Source organism: Schistocerca cancellata, chromosome 12 (assembly GCF_023864275.1).
Source record: "Schistocerca cancellata isolate TAMUIC-IGC-003103 chromosome 12, iqSchCanc2.1, whole genome shotgun sequence".
In the NCBI taxonomy this organism is placed as follows: domain Eukaryota; kingdom Metazoa; phylum Arthropoda; class Insecta; order Orthoptera; family Acrididae; genus Schistocerca; species Schistocerca cancellata.
This window is the reverse complement of record NC_064637.1, coordinates 89,291,355-89,307,149: the sequence shown is the minus strand read 5'-3', so window position 1 is coordinate 89,307,149 and position 15,795 is coordinate 89,291,355. Positions and strand designations below refer to the sequence as shown.

Here is a 15,795-nt window from a genome sequence, read left to right as displayed (position 1 = left end):
ACTTTCCGTATGGTCGATTTTAGTTGCCACTAGAAATTTCAAAAAAATTAGATTCAAACGAATAAAATTCATGAAGTAAGACAGTTCGATATTCTTTTTAAATAAAGAAAATATTAGGCATCGAACAAGGTTTGAACTCAGAAACTTTTGCTTAGCAGTTAAACACCTTGACCATTACACTAATGCAGCTCATCATTCAACATAAATCCTGGAATACTTTAAAGATTCACTCAAAATACCGACACACTGTTGGTATGACTCTGAATTACTCACGTTTCGTCGAAGTACAATAGGAAATAAACAATTACCGCTGTTCTTTATTGCGAAAAAGCGGTTAGTGAGAATGATACAAACACCTTTCCTTGCTATCGCCTGCATTAGGAGGCTTATTGCTTGTTTGGTTTAATTAATTAATAGAATATGAAGCAATTGGTATAAAGAATGCTTTTTCCAAACTTTCTATAAAAGAAAGTCTGCTATTAAGACATTGCTTTTGTTCAGTCATTTTATTTATGACTGAACGTTTCTAAAGCTGAAGACACTTTTCTGTGCTCTGCACTGCTGTCGTTCTCTGTTCATTGGCTGACTGTGTTTTGTGACGTCAGTTGCGCAGAACGAACCTAAACTCGGCCGCCGTCATAAATGACGCGCACTTTAGTGCAGTAGGGTTGGACCAGCAGTGAGGTCTGCGTCGACATGGCTCGCCCGACCATTGCCGCCACACACCACTTGAGCCGGGCCAAGGTCGTGGTGGATCGTCGGTCGGTCGTCCTACCGGATGACGCGTGTTGGCTCGCCGATTGTTCATGAGTCGGCTGTGTGTGTGTGTGTGTGTGTGTGTGTGTGTGTGTGTGTGTGTGTGTGCATCGACTCCCGATTCGTCTTCGTGCGTGCTTAGTTACTGTTGGGTATCGTTCAGGTCTTCGTGCAAGTGTTTTTCAGGTTGTGTGTGTAGCTGGCGTTATTTCCACTGACGACTATTTTAGATATCGGCATTCTGAGAGTATTCCGTCGGTTGGTGCGTATCAGGGAGGATATCTCCGTGCGGTGCAGTCGGCTGGGTCCGCTGGCGGTCCTTGAGAAGCGTCGGAGCGTGTGTGGAGCTGTCCGATCGCTACGACCTTTGTAGCTCACCGACTCAGGACGGGATAAGTTTGTTTGGGAAGGTAAGAGGAATGCATGACTTTTTCTTTTCGGTTATAGTAAAAAATCACGTCCAAAAATGGCTCTGTTATGGTTTTTACGTACTCTGTAAACACGGCAATGCCCTACACGTGGAGAGACAGCGTCATCAATTTTCCGAGCCGCTCTTCACTTGTGCAGATAATTGCGTGCCACGGCTTTCCCTCCCAATTTCGTCACGACAGACGCAACCCCTCCTCCCTCCGTCGGTCAACCCCTTCCGCATTACAGGGTGGCGCCCCCTCCGTATAAAGGCCTAAATTAACCCCCCGCGTAAGCGTCGGGGCGGAGGAAGCAAAATCGGCCTCCGGCTGACAAATTCCTACCTCCAGCGCACCCCTTTTCGAATTTCACACCCTTCAACCCTTCCGCGGAATGCCTCTCTTCCGCCTCCCCTCTCGCGTCGGGGTGAGCACGGTTCATTCGCCAACCCTCGCAGCCTCGCCGCGGAAGCGGCCTTTCAACTTTACATTCATGCTACACACACCTTCCGCGAGCGAGATAATGGCTGTTAATTGCTAATGTCTGGCCTTAAATGGGCCTCAGAATAGCCGCGGCCTCTACCGGCTAGCAGAGGGCATACGGTCACCGCGTTTGGGGCAAGTCTCAGCTTTAAGTGGCACGCATTAGTGCGCGTGTGTGGGCGTGGGTGTGTGTGTCCGCTTGTGGAATGCTTTGCTGAGTAGGTCTTACCTATCCTGTCCGCAAACATATAGAACGATAGAATGTGTACGGACAGTTTGCCTGTAACGTTACAATACTGTCAGCGACAGAAGAGGAGTTGGAAGATCAGCTGAATTGAATGGACAATGTATTGAAAAGTAAGTGTAAGATGAATATTAACATAAGTAAAACAAGGATAATGGAATATAGTCGAACTAAATCAGAGTCCGGTAAGGAAATTGGATTAAGAAATGACAAAACTGAAAGTAGTAGACGTGGTTTGCTATTTTTCGGAGCAAAAGAAGTGACGACACGAAACACAATGAATGTATAAAATGCACACATACAATGAGAAGAAAGGCTTTCCTGATAAAGAAAAATATGTTAAGTCTTAATAGAAATTTGTTTGGAATTTTTTCTGATACTGTTGGTCTCAAGTCCAGCTTTATACGAAAGTGAACGTGGACCATTAACAGTACAGTTCAAAGGAAAGGATGGTGTACTGAAAAGTGAGAATGAGGTGAACGTTAACGAAAATAGCTAGCGGAGGTAGTGGAATTAAATGAGGAGAAGCTGACAGCATTCGATGAGGAAATGAGATACTGAAAGTTGTTGTTGAGTTTTGCTGCATGGGCGCCAAAATAACTGACGGTAGCAAAAATAGAGAGGATGTACAAAGCTGACTAACAAAAGCATGAAAACCTTTTTCTAATAGAGAAAATGTTGAAATCGAATTTAAATTTGTCTGGAAGACTATACTGAACTTATTACTCCTGAGTGTAGCCTTATAGGGACTAGAACATTAAGTAAAGAACACAATCTCTACAGAAGTAAACAAAAGGTGTATTTGTTTAACCACAATACAGTCACAGCAAATGTATGTTAATAAAAACTAAGAAGTTAGGAAAATTTTTCAAATATGCAAACAAACAAAAAGGGTTACACCACAAAATTTTAAACTTGTAACGTACAGAAGTCGACTGTCGATCGCTACAGCGTAAATGCAAATGCTCATTTCATTTATTGCCTCTGAAACTTGGGATATACGTTTCACGAGCTTCAGCAAGAAATCTGATTTTAAAAATATGTTTGAGAAGAAATAGAAACTCAACAGAACGCGCCGATGACACTTGATGACACATTTAACATTCAACCACCTTAAGAGTCAGAGCTGCATGTGGTTAAGTCTTTGGTACCTCGTGTGTGTGTGTGTGTGTGTGTGTGTGTGTGTGTGTGTGTGTGTGTGTATTCTCAAGTTTAAGTGGCTGACGTGACTAAGAACGTACACAGAAGAGTTCGTCTGAGGCGTGAAGAGGTTGTCGCATCAGAAAGGTCCTGGTTCTTACAAGGTAATTTAGCGCAGGAGGAAGAGGTATAAAATAGCGCCTCAAGTGCGAAATTCTGGTGATAATTCCTGAACCTGTCTTGCGGAGTACAGCCTTCTTCAGCGAACGCTGCGTGAAAGGGTAAACGGTTCACCAATGATGCTGTTTCTCGCTATATACACCGTAGAGGTAGCGACAAATGGAAAGTAATGTCTGCTCTTTGAGTGGACACTGCGACCCACAAAAGCCTATAGAAACGACACCTCGTGGTAGTAAACGAAGAAGCGTAGAACTCTTTGACTAGTGAGGTTTTACCGCCTTTGTACTTCGCAGTTAGTAAGGAGAATTGCGGGGTAAGTTTCCTTTAATTTACGTCTATGGTCACAATCTTTTTTGTTTAACAGATTACCGGTTTCGGTCTTTAACGACCATCATCAGGTCTGCTTCATAAAAACAAAGTCCTAATGTACTGCAGCCATAGTGGCACCGTCAAACGTTAAATGAGGACTTTGTTTTTATGAAACAGATCTGATGATGGCCATTAAAGACCGAAACCGGTAATCTGTTAAACAAAAAAGATTGTGATCATAGATGTAAATTAAAGGAAACTTATTACATGAAAGGGTCACTTTGTTTTTTTCGCGACGATGTTGCAGCCTGTGCGGGATAAGTCTTAGAGACAGTAACAGGATATTTGTCTCTCAGTCCCACGAATCTGGCCGATATCGTACACATGCATATGGACTGCAGTCGTTCGGAGTCTTTAGCGTCGAAGACGACGCTAGTCGGTCCGCCAGCCACCAGGGCGCAGCGCAGGCGGGGTGGATGCGCGCGCACCCCTTCACCCCACGAACGCTTTGAAGAATTGTTGCGCGGTCCGAGAGGGGGTTGGAGGGTTGGGGGGTTGCCGTTTGTGGCCTCCCATTGGCCGACAGCGCAGATGGATGGGGTGCGCGCCGCGCCCTGGCAGCGGCTTCGTCTTGCACCCCTTCCGCGAAATACTGCGGAGCAGGGCAAGAAAAGACGAATCACTGGAAATAAAGAGGACGGCCGGCACTTATGATTCCGCACTAAGCGCCGAGCAAACTTTCTCTCACACTTCCTTTCTTTCGGTCCCACGTGCCTCCCACAATTACAATATTTACACTAACGGGCATTAAAATTGCTACACCATGAAGATGACGTGCTACAGACGCGAAATTTAACCGACATAAAGAAGATGCTGTGATACGGAAATGATTAGCTTTTCAGAGCATTCACACAAGGTTGGCGCTGGTGGCGACACCTACAACGTTTCCAACCGATTTCTCAGACACAAACAGCAGATGACCGGCGTCGCCTGGTGAAACGTTGTTGTGATGCCTCGTGTAAGGAGGAGAAATGCGTACCATCACGTTTCCGACTTTGATAAACGTCGGATTGTAGCCTTTCGCGATTGCGGTTTATCGTATCGCAACATTGTCGCTCGCGTTAGTCGATATCCAAAGACTGTTAGCAGAACATGGAATCGGTGGGTTCAGGAAGGTAATACGGAACGCCGTGCTGGATCCAAACGGCCTCGTATCACTAGCAGTCGAGACGACAGGCATCTTATCCGCATGGCTGCAACGGATCGTGCAGCCAGTCAACAGGTGGGGACGTTTGCAAGACAAGAACCATCTGCACGAACAGTTCGACGACGTTTGCAGCAGCATGGCCTGTCAGCTCGGAGACCATGGCTGCGGTTACCCTTGGCGCTGCATCACAGACAGGAGCGAATGCGATGGTGTACTCAACGACGAACTTGGGTGCACGAATGGCAAAACGTAATTTTTTCCGATGAATCCAGATTCTGTTTACTGCATCTTGATGGTAGCATCCGTGTTGGCGACATCGCTGTGAATGCACATTGGAAGCGTGTATTCGTCATCGCCATAATGGCGTATCATCCGGCGTGATGGTATGCAGTGCCATTGGTTTCAAGTCTCGGTCACCTCTTGTTCGCATTGGCGGCGCTTTGAACAGTGGACGTTACATTTCAGATGTGTTACGACCTGTGGCTCTACCCTTCATTCGATCCCTGAGAAACCCTACATTTCAGCAGGACAATGCACGACCGCATGTTGCAGGTCCTGTACGGGCCTTTCTGGATACAGAAAATGTTCGACTGCTGCCCTGGCCAGCACGTTTTCCAGATCTCTCACCAACTGAAAACGTCTGGTCAATGGGGGCCGAGCAACTGGCTCGTCACAATACGCCAGTCACTACTCTTGATTAACTGTGGTATCGTGTTGAAGCCGCATGGGCAGCTGTACCTGTACACGCCATCCAAGCCATCAATACCCAGGCGTATCAAGGCCGTTATTACGGCCAGAGGTGGTTGTTCTGGGTACTGATTTCTCAGGTTCTATGCACCCAAATTGCGTGAACATGTAATCATATGTCAGTTCTAGTATAATATATTTGTCCAACGAATACCCGTTTATCATCTGCATTTCTTCTTGGTGTAGCAATTTTAATGGCCAGTAGTGTATTTTTTGCACCTTTTGCTAATCCGTACCCCAAAAAATTCAACTGCCTTGTTTCAAATGTATTGATTTATGAAATCCACATTTGCATTTTCGGCCTTAAGCTGTTACCAAATGAATTACAGCAAACATCTCATCCTTGAGTCTGCGTCAAAATTTTAAAAATATCGGACCTGTTATCATACACCATCTGTATTTGCGTTGTCGGTAACGCTGCTATTAATAATATTAAACTAACGCACATGTTCGTTGTTTGATATTTTTTCTCCACTAAGCTGCTGTCAAACAGTGAACATGTGCAATAGCGTGATGTTATTTATACAAAACGTGCCAAGAACTTAAATGGAGATTGAAGCCTGTATTATTAGCATTTTAAAGGTCTGATGTTCTTAAAATTTTGACACGTACTGAAACACGAAATTTTCGCTGTGTAGCACTTGGTAACAATTTAAACACTAAATCGCAAATGTGGTTTTTATAAATAAGTAAACGTTAACTGCATTAGAGATCAACATTAGACTGGGTTCTATTAGTCCGGCAGCCTACCTAGTTTAGCTTTTTGTTTTCAAAGCGAGCTGATTAAACACAGATGGACAGCACAAAAACTCGAGAAACCAATTGCGAATACACCCGCAACAATTTGTAGTCTGCCGGCCGCGATGGTCTCGCGGTTCTAGGCGCGCAGTCCGGAACCGCGCGACTGCTACGGTCGCAGGTTCGAATCCTGCCTCGGGCATGGATGTGTGTGATGTCCTTAGGTTAGTTAGGTTTAACTAGTTCTAAATTCTAGGGGACTGATGACCACAGCTGTTAAGTCCCATAGTGCTCAGAGCCAATTTGTAGTCTGCCATGCACCAACCAAACTACGTATGGAGGGGCACTTACTTGTCTTCCCTCCCCCCCCCTCCACCCTCCTGCCGCTCCGAATTTGCAGTACAGAGTTTTTATTCGTACAACGAGTGAATAGCCATCAGCTGTCTAGAATGCAACAAGTTTTTTTGCGTCACCTAAAAGAAATTATTTCTTATGGCATACCGTGTCTCGAAACTCACAAACTATCGAAAACGGTACTTTTAAAACCTTCACCATCCCCCTCCCCCGCCCCCCCCTGGAAATATATCTATTGACGCCCGTGTGTTGAGTAGTTGAACTGGTGTACATATTGCATGCATTAGGAACAAACAATGGTGCATGGAAAAAAAATGTGGTTGTGGCTACAATTTGCCGCCCATTCGACGGGGGTATTTATTAAAGACGGAGCGCCAGATCGGCTGAGGAACGAATTCAGCTGATTTAGAACCACAAAAAACTAAATTTGATCCCAGGAGTATTTGAAGAACGTTTCTATCGAGTTCCCGTGCAATCCCTTAAGCTCTGTAAGGAACTGGAGAACTAACAATGCCAATGTGATGGATTGTGATCCAAGGAATCCTCAACAATCCTTACGGCACTTGCTCAAACATGCCGAATATGGCACTTACATTATGTGTCTGAACGACAATATATCATAAATTACATCAGTCCGCGTACACCAGCACATAAATATTCTTTTTTTGGTTTTTGTGTTTTTTATCTTTAGTTTCCAAAGCTCCGACAGCCCTGTAATCTTTGCGTTTCCTCTCCGCTACGATACGCGGGCCGTCGCTTTAGATTCATAACCTCGTTAAACGACCGCGATGGCGGGCCAATAATGGAAAATGATGCACATCCATCACGGAATCAAATCGGGAGAAATCCCCCTCCGATCCCTCCCCCCCCCCCCTTTCCAACTCCGCCATCTCTCCCTCACACAACTTTTCCAATAAAAACTTGACGAGATCCCCGTGTGTATTCGAATGTTTACCCCCCCCCCTCAGAGGGTGAGGAAGGGGGGTGGGGAGCCCAGATCAGAGGTTATACTGACGAATCGAAATCAATAGCTGACTGAGCTCATGGGGGGATGAAAGAAGAGGGTGCGTCCACTAGCTTCAGAGGGTGGGCGAGTATCTTTTTTTTTTTTCCTTCTTCAGTCCCCTTTCGGCTCACTTTTCTGCTCGGGCGCGCCGCTCCTTATCGGCAGGAAACAGAGGCGGGCCGTGTCGCTATCTGGCGGAGGGTGCTTTAGTCGGGGGTTGGCGCGGGTCTATCTTGTAAGTCCCTCCCATCGCCGGGTAAGGAAAGAGAAACGCCACAGTGCGTGGGGGCGGCGAAGAGGAGCAGTTCTCATTGAGTAGCGTTATTATGTGGCGCACGCCCTTCTCTTAAGGGATGGGGTGTCTCGGACAACAACCCCACGGAAAAGAAAGGAAGAAGGGTCAGGGGCTGGTTGTGTCCTTGATTAACTCTTGTTATCAGACCGAAGGGCACAGCGACGTCCATCGCTTTGATGCGTACCTTCTTACGCTAGTGTAGTACACTTGTGCAGTTATTAGTTTCTACACGTTTGAAGCAAGGATCTTTTAAGGATATACATGAAGAAATAAAAATTTACGCCAACCTGAAAAAAATACAGGGAATGTACGCTCAACCAACAGTGAACAGTACGGCCATTCTACTATAAATCGATCGGCAGGCACACTTGCAGATTTCCTATAATGTGGATATTTCCATTGATGGTTTTGCAGTCGTGTAACCATCAACCTTGCTGTCCATTTATGAACGAAATGTAATAGTTGATCATTTTGGGGGTCAATTATCAATGCCTGCACCACGAGTCGATCCTGTGCAACTCTTCATTTCACTACAATTTTCTAGCGTTCCCAATTTCTTGTATACAACGTCATTGTCTCAAAATGGTTCAAATGGCTCTAAGCACTATGGGACTCAACACCTGAGGTCATCAGCCCCGTAGGCTTAGAACTACTTAAACCTAACTAACCTAAGGACATCACACGCATCCATGTCCGAGGCAGGATTCGAACCTGCGACCGTAGCAGCAGCGCGGTTTCGGACTGAAGCGCGTAAACCGCTCGGCCACAGCGGCCAACGTCACAAGGCACAAACCGTCGACATCTGCAGTGTTTTGCACTCTTTTCAATGCTCTACGCATTCAGAGATAATTGTGGACAGAAATCAAGCAAAACGCAATAACTCTTTAACAGGCCTTACACGAAAATACTCAGAAGGTATCGCTGAAGAACCTCCGAAAGCTCGTCGGTGGAGTTTTGGCTCAACTTGTGTACTGTGAAAAGTAATAGTCCTATAACACTCCCTTGGGGTACGCCCCAAATGACCTTTACGTCTGAAGATTTCTCTGCGTTGAGAATGAGATGTGGTGTTGTATTTGCTAGAAATCGTACAGTTCAATCACGCAGCTGACGGGATAGTTTGTACGCTCTTATTTTGTTCGTTAGGTGGTAGTGTGGAAGTCGAAGAGCGCCGCATTTACCTGGATGCCTGTATATCTACTGCTTTCCTGGTCTCGTAGGCGAACAGGGCGAGCTGCGATTCACACGACCGTTGTTTTCGGAACCCATCTTGATTCCTGCAGAGCAGGCGGAACAGGCCAATGGTTATAGGTCTAACCATTGATGTCTATGGTGATGATGATGACTGTGAGCAGAGTGAGTTCAGTATGCCAACAGCCTTGCTCCAGTGGTAACACCGGTTCCCATCAGATCACCAAAGCTAAGCGCTTTTGGGCTTGGTTAGCACTTGGATGGGTGACCGTCAGCGCCTGCCGAGTGCTAGTGATAAATGGGGTGGACTAAGCTCTTGTGGAGCCAATTGAGGACCAACCTGACTAAGACGTAGCGGCTCTGGTGGCTAAAGTTGACGAACGACTGGAGGAACGGCGTGGGGTGCTGACCACGTGCCGTCCATACCAGTATGTAGTGACGGCAGAGGATCACACGGCAGTCGGTTCGTATCGTTAGGCCTTCCGAGGCCTTTTCGGGAGGTCTTTAAGTGTTGTATAGTCAGTGTCTTTCGAAAAGTTTGTGTAAGGAAGATGGCGGTCGACACTAGAGAGGTGACGAGGGGTTTCTGGGAGGACGATGGAAAAGCAGCCACGCTTTTAGCATTTGCAGCGTCGCCCCTGCGTCCCTGTATTTTTTTTCCAACCACCCCTTCCCGAAGCTTTCCTTTGTGGCGGTCGGCGTTCGCCAGTTTTGACTCACAGCCGGTGAAACGGAATGGAAACTCAGCCGGCGCTGCGCGCGGGGCGCCGAGCCAGGATTTGCTTATCTGGCAGGCGGGAGAGGACTCAGGCTCCTGTTGTAGCGAGCGGATTAATCTGCGCCCGCTCGTCTCCGCGGGGCACAAAAGAATGAAAAGGATAAAAAAAATGTTTAAAAAAGTAGTAGGGGGCGGAGGAGGAGGAGGAAAGAGAAATAGATGAAACGAAGCGAGCGAGGAGGGTAGGAAAAAAATGGGCAAAGGAGAGCGCTTTATGCGGGCGCCTCGCAGATAATTCGTTTCCGAATTATTGCCGCCGCCGGCTCAGCTCTCGCTCCAATAATCCGCGCCGCGCAGCTCCGCGCCAGGAAAAGGATGTGAAGATTAACTGCCCGCTGCCCGGTCCTACTGTAGGCTTCCGGCCTGATTGCCTACAGAGCGGCTCCAGCTCGGTTCGCATTTCTTTCCAGACTTTCTTCAAGCTCCACCTGAAACTAGAGTCTATTAGCACTTAGTTGAGTCTCAACTCTCAAGAGTATCTGCAACTTATTCGACTTGAACAGATGTTTCGCTGTCAAAGTGCTCTCTCCTATTTTCCCCATATGCACAGCGACAATATTTATGTCGACCGTGACAGGACATGCGCGTAACTCGTTTTTATGCTTGGCTATGAGAATACTGATAATTTAGCTACTTGATCAAACACACACACACACACACACACACACACACACACACACACTCTCTCTCTCTCTCTTACACACACACACACACACACACACACACACACACACACACACACAAAGTAAACAACACATATCAATAATGTGTGAGACAAGGGCCTGACTGTCTGGGGACCATGCCATCTCCGTTTGTTTTGTTTTCCCTACACCCTTCAGTCTCCACCTGAAACAAGAGTCTATTACCAACCAACGGAGACTCTCAACTCTACCTGCAGTTAACTCTAAGTAAACAGCCTTTTCGCTGCCACTGTGTTCTCACCAGTGTTCCCCGACCGTGACAAGACATGTGAGTAATTCGTTTCTCTACTTGGCTATAAGCACAGTCATCACTTAGCTACTGGGGTCAACACACAAAAGTGAACAACACAGACAAATAATACGTTAGTCAAGACCCTGCTTGCCCAAAGTCTATCCCATCTTTTTCCATCTTTGCTCCCTGACATTCTTGTCTCCACATGAAAATAGAATCTATTGACACTCAGTTGAGATGAGGACATTCAAAAGTGTTTGCAGTGCATTTGAGCTGTACAGCCTTTTCACTGCCACATAAAACGTATAGACCTTGTACACAGTGAGTCCCATATGATAAATTTTTTTAGATACAAAATAAATTCTGCATTAATCATCTTATTTAGCTACCACAGGAACATTAACCAGTATGAAATGCTTTTCCTGTAACTTTCTTCCTTATGAGATACGAACAGCAGTAGCTCTTTTTCGTGAGCCGCAGTTCTGTCCCTAGAAACGGAACCCTTACGGAAGCACTTGGTTGTCCATCTGTTCAAAAATGGTTCAAATGGCTCTGAGCTCTATGGGACTTAACTTGTGAGGTTACCAGTCCCCTAGAACTTAGAACCACTTAAACCTAACTAACCTAAGGACGTCACACACATCCATGCCCGAGGCAGGATTCGAATCTGCGACAGTAGCGGTCGCGCGGTTCCAGACTGTAGCGCCTAGAACCGCTCGGCCACTCCGGCCGGCTGTCCATCTGTCTGTCTGTTTCTTACGACTCCATTTTATCAGGAAAATGCGGTAGTATCGATCTGAAATTTATGTCAAATACCGCGGTCTACGGTTCCTTGGCTATGCAAACAATTTAAGCTTCTTAGTCAATGATATCAGACGATAAAGCATTTGTGTCATAATTACGATACTCGCAAATTCACTAATCAGAATCTATCCTTTTGATCTAGAATCATGAATTTTGCCATGAAGCAAGTGCTAGTAAAGCAAATAATCCGAAAATTGATAATTTATAATTATATAACGTATAAAAATATATTTTTACCGTTTGTTGTTCGTCTGTCGTCCTGTTAAGATCACTGTTTCTCAGAAACCGATAGAGGTATTTGATTGAAATGTTTGTCTAATACTAATGCCTAACATTCCACGGCGGAGTAGAAAATTTAAGGTGATTAGTCATTGCAATCAAAGGATGCGACCATTCATGTCACGTGTATTGATACTCGAAAACTCAAACAACAAAATCTATACTTCACTTTCCTTTGAGCTAGAATCGTGAAATTTGGGAAGAAGCAAGATGTCACAGTTTAAGAAAAGAAAAAATCCCGAAACTCTTAATTTGTAATTGTACCAAATACAAAAATATTTTCTATCGTCTGTTGTCCACCTGTTCAGATCGCTTTTCATCATGAACTGATACGGGTACCAAATTGAAATTTATGTCAGATACTAAGGTCTATGGTCCGCTGTCGGTGTAGAAAGTTTGAGCTTCTTAATCAATGCATTGTTGTATTGCGACATAAACTCACGCAGGAAGAATACAAATATACTGCAGATCAATAGAAGTGCTGCACAATTGCTGTTTTGGTCACTAAATAAGAAGCCACGAACCGATTAGCCAATGACTTTATTTTTACACATTTCAGATACAACCCACCCTGCCCAGATGGTGGCTTCTCATATAGTGAGTCCAAAATGGCTCTGAGCACTATGGGACTTAACATCTGAGGTCATCAGTCCCCTAGAACTTAGAAGTACTTAAACCTAACGAACCTAAGGACATCACACACATCCGTGCCCGAGGCAGGATTCGAACCTGCGACCGTAGCGGTCGCGCGGTACCAGACTGTACCGCCTAGAACCGCTTGGCCACTCCGGCCGGAGCTAGTGTTGACAATAAACAAATGGAAACAAAGGAATAAACGTATCGGTCTTCAGCTGAAGGTTTGTGTGAGTACGATATACCCCGTATTCAGACGAATCAAGATTATGCTGTGGTTAAGACACTGGACTAGCGTACGAAATGAGAGAGTTTCAAAATGGCGCTGGCCTATCGGTTTTAGATATTTCGTGGTTATCCTAAATTACTTACGGTGAGTCCAAAGATGTTTCCTATGAATAGGACATGGACATATTCCAACTGTATCCTTGTCAACTCTTATCTTGTGTTCAGTTGCTAATAACTTGGTGTAGAATTGCTACTTACCTATTGAGAATGTAAGTTGGCCCAACACTAACTGCAGTAATGTTTCCTTACTTACGTTATTTCTGGGCAAATAATTACTTCAGGTGGACAAAATAATTGGGACATCCTTACGTGATTGGCGCTGAAAATTGTTTAAATTTCTCTCGTGTTACATTCTTTATCGCTCGCAGTGACGCGAGTTCTTGCTTTCGGTGCCTTCCGCAGTGCCAGGAAAGCCGCGGAGCACCTCTAGCGACGGCAGGCGGCGCTGTGTCGGCAGAAGCCGCCACGTCGGCGTCCAGTGATGGGACGCCAGCAGCAGCGGCGACGGCGGCGCCGCCCCCAACGGAGGCGGCGTCGGACACGGCAGCGTGGGCGGCGCCAGGCGCCACTGGCAATATCCGGCGAGTTGTCACTCCTCCCCCGCCGCCCCCGCTGGCGCGGCGGCCACGGGTCCCGGGGGCAGCCCCCGTGTGTGTGTGTGTGTGTGCGTGCGCGCGCGGGCGTGTATGTGTGTGTGCGGCGTCCCCAGGCAGCCCTAATCCGGCGGACACGGCGCCCCCAGAGCAATCAAGCCCGCCGGCCAAACACCGTCCAATTAAGCAAACCAATCAATAGCGAACACGGCCCGCGGTGTGGGAGTCCGCCAGGGGTCAAAAGGTTATGCGGACCGGCGCCGGCCGCGGCTGCCGGCTGTGTTAACACGCGCCTCGTCAGGCGAGACATCGCTGTGCCTGCCGGCCGTCCCTCAACACATCCCTGACCGACCTCCTGGCACTCTCTAGACGTCAGGGGCTGAACCTGACACCTTACCATGAATACAAGTTGGTTACGCCTTCGAATAAGGACGGAAAAGAGATACTGGATGGCTGGATGGTATCAAATGAATAATTAGTGATCACCGTAAAACTCCGTCATGGTCTGGACTTGCGTAAAAGATAATTTATTCCCGTTGTCTCACGGATTATTTACCTGCTGTCATTGTTTATGTATGTGTCAGCCCCAGTCGACGACCGATCGCGTTTGCTGTCGTCGAAAGGGATTAGTTACACACCTACTTTGTCCTGTCGTGGTTGCCATAAATATTATCGCTATATATCTGAGGAAGCGTGAGATACCAGTAACTCAGGACAGTCATATGGTCAGGCGTCTTAACCACTGTACCACCTCTTCCATCTCGTTTCACCTCATTAGTCGTATATCAAAAGACTGATGGCTGCCGGCTGTGTCAATATGTGCCTCGTCTATCGGGCCACCACTGTGCTTCCGACAATCCCTCAACACAGTCCTGCTTACTTCAGGAGTGACCTTCTGGCACCCTCACCAGCTACGTGGACTTTCCTATCGTGGGGTTTCCTACAAGGGTGCAGCACGTAATGAAGCTGTCCCGAGCAACCGGTTCACTAACGAGGTGTTTGCAAACTAAGCCTCCCTCCACTACTTGTCTACCCCAGTCGCACACCCTCAGTGCACGTGTCGTCACCGGCGTATATCTGCCAACTTTCATGCTGACTGGCGAAACGATGTTGAATTTATTTAAAGGTAGCCCAACACTCCGCCGTCCAGCATACGTTGGCTTGTATAAATGCCTTCACCACGAAAACATACATACATGAGTCAACTCCCAAGCTGATCAGTCAAACGGTGTGTAATTCTGTTGTAAGGTACCCTCCGCCACACACCGCATGACATTTAACCTAGACGGTGAGGTTCCCCTTGTTTTGAAGATGAAATGTACAAAATTTCATCAAGATCGAACCAACAGTGTGGCTTTTGGTGAAATCTCTAAGTAAAGTACCCTCCACCATGCACTGAACGAAGTTTTATGTAGACAGTTACCTTCCTCTTGGTTTGGGAAATAGGGATTCATTTTTATACACCCCGCTCGCTCTATGCCGACTTGGTTGCGAAACATAAATAATAGATTCGAACAACAGAAATCATGTAATGGTTTCTGTCGTATAAGCGGCAACATAGCTATTAAATAATAGCAAAGAGATTACGAGAGCAGTCACTTTCAGTGTTACGCAAAATAACGTTATACCTTGTAAATTATCACGACACAAAATGAAGATGATAAGCAATGTGGGTCTTCCTTCTGTTTGCGTATGAAACTCTCGGAGAACTCCTGTGTGGTGAGAAGGGTGGGAGGGGGCAGAAAGGGGAGCCTCAATTTGTTTTGCCGGCCCGGGCCTCTGACAGGTTTAGTGCGTCACTGCTCGCAGGAAACCCCACGACACGCCCTCCCCAGGTCACAGGTTGGACCTTCTGGTTTATCACGAGTGAGCTGGCTTTGACCTCGAGTAATTCAGGAAAAGAGAGACTGTGTAACCACATAGATAGTACCGCTTCGTGGGCCACCTGAAAACTGTATTGTGGCCTGGACTTGCGTGAAAATTATTTATTTCGCCAGTCTCACGGATTATTCGCCTGCGTCCCATACTTGCGTATGTGTCAACCTCAGTATATAACCGACCAGCGCATTTGCTTTGACATAAAAGAACGAGTCGTAGAGTTGCTTCGACCTATCATGGTCGCCACAAACGCTGTCGCTGTACATCTGAGGAAACAGAAGGTACCACTAACTCAGAACGGTCAGCTGGTGTAGTGTCTTAAACACCATTATTTAGCTCGTTACAGTAGAGTTGAAAGTGAAACTTTCCTGGCAGATTAAAACTGTGTGCCGGACCGAGACTCGAACTCGGGACCTTTGCCTTTCGCGGGCAAGTGCTCTACTAGCGCTTCTGTAAAGTTTGGAAGGTAGGAGACGAGGTGCTGGCAGAAGTAAAGATGTGAGGACGGGACGTGAGTCGTGCTTGGGTAGCTCAGTTGGTAGAGCACTTGACCGC

At 46.5% G+C, this 15,795-nt stretch overlaps 1 protein-coding gene across 1 annotated transcript in view; it reads right to left on the bottom strand.

Annotated features, from left to right (window-relative positions):
- LOC126109407 (homeotic protein ultrabithorax-like) overlaps positions 1 to 15,795 on the bottom strand; it is an 877,703-nt gene that overhangs the window by 586,262 nt on the left and 275,646 nt on the right. The gene's annotated exons all lie outside the window — the stretch shown is intronic.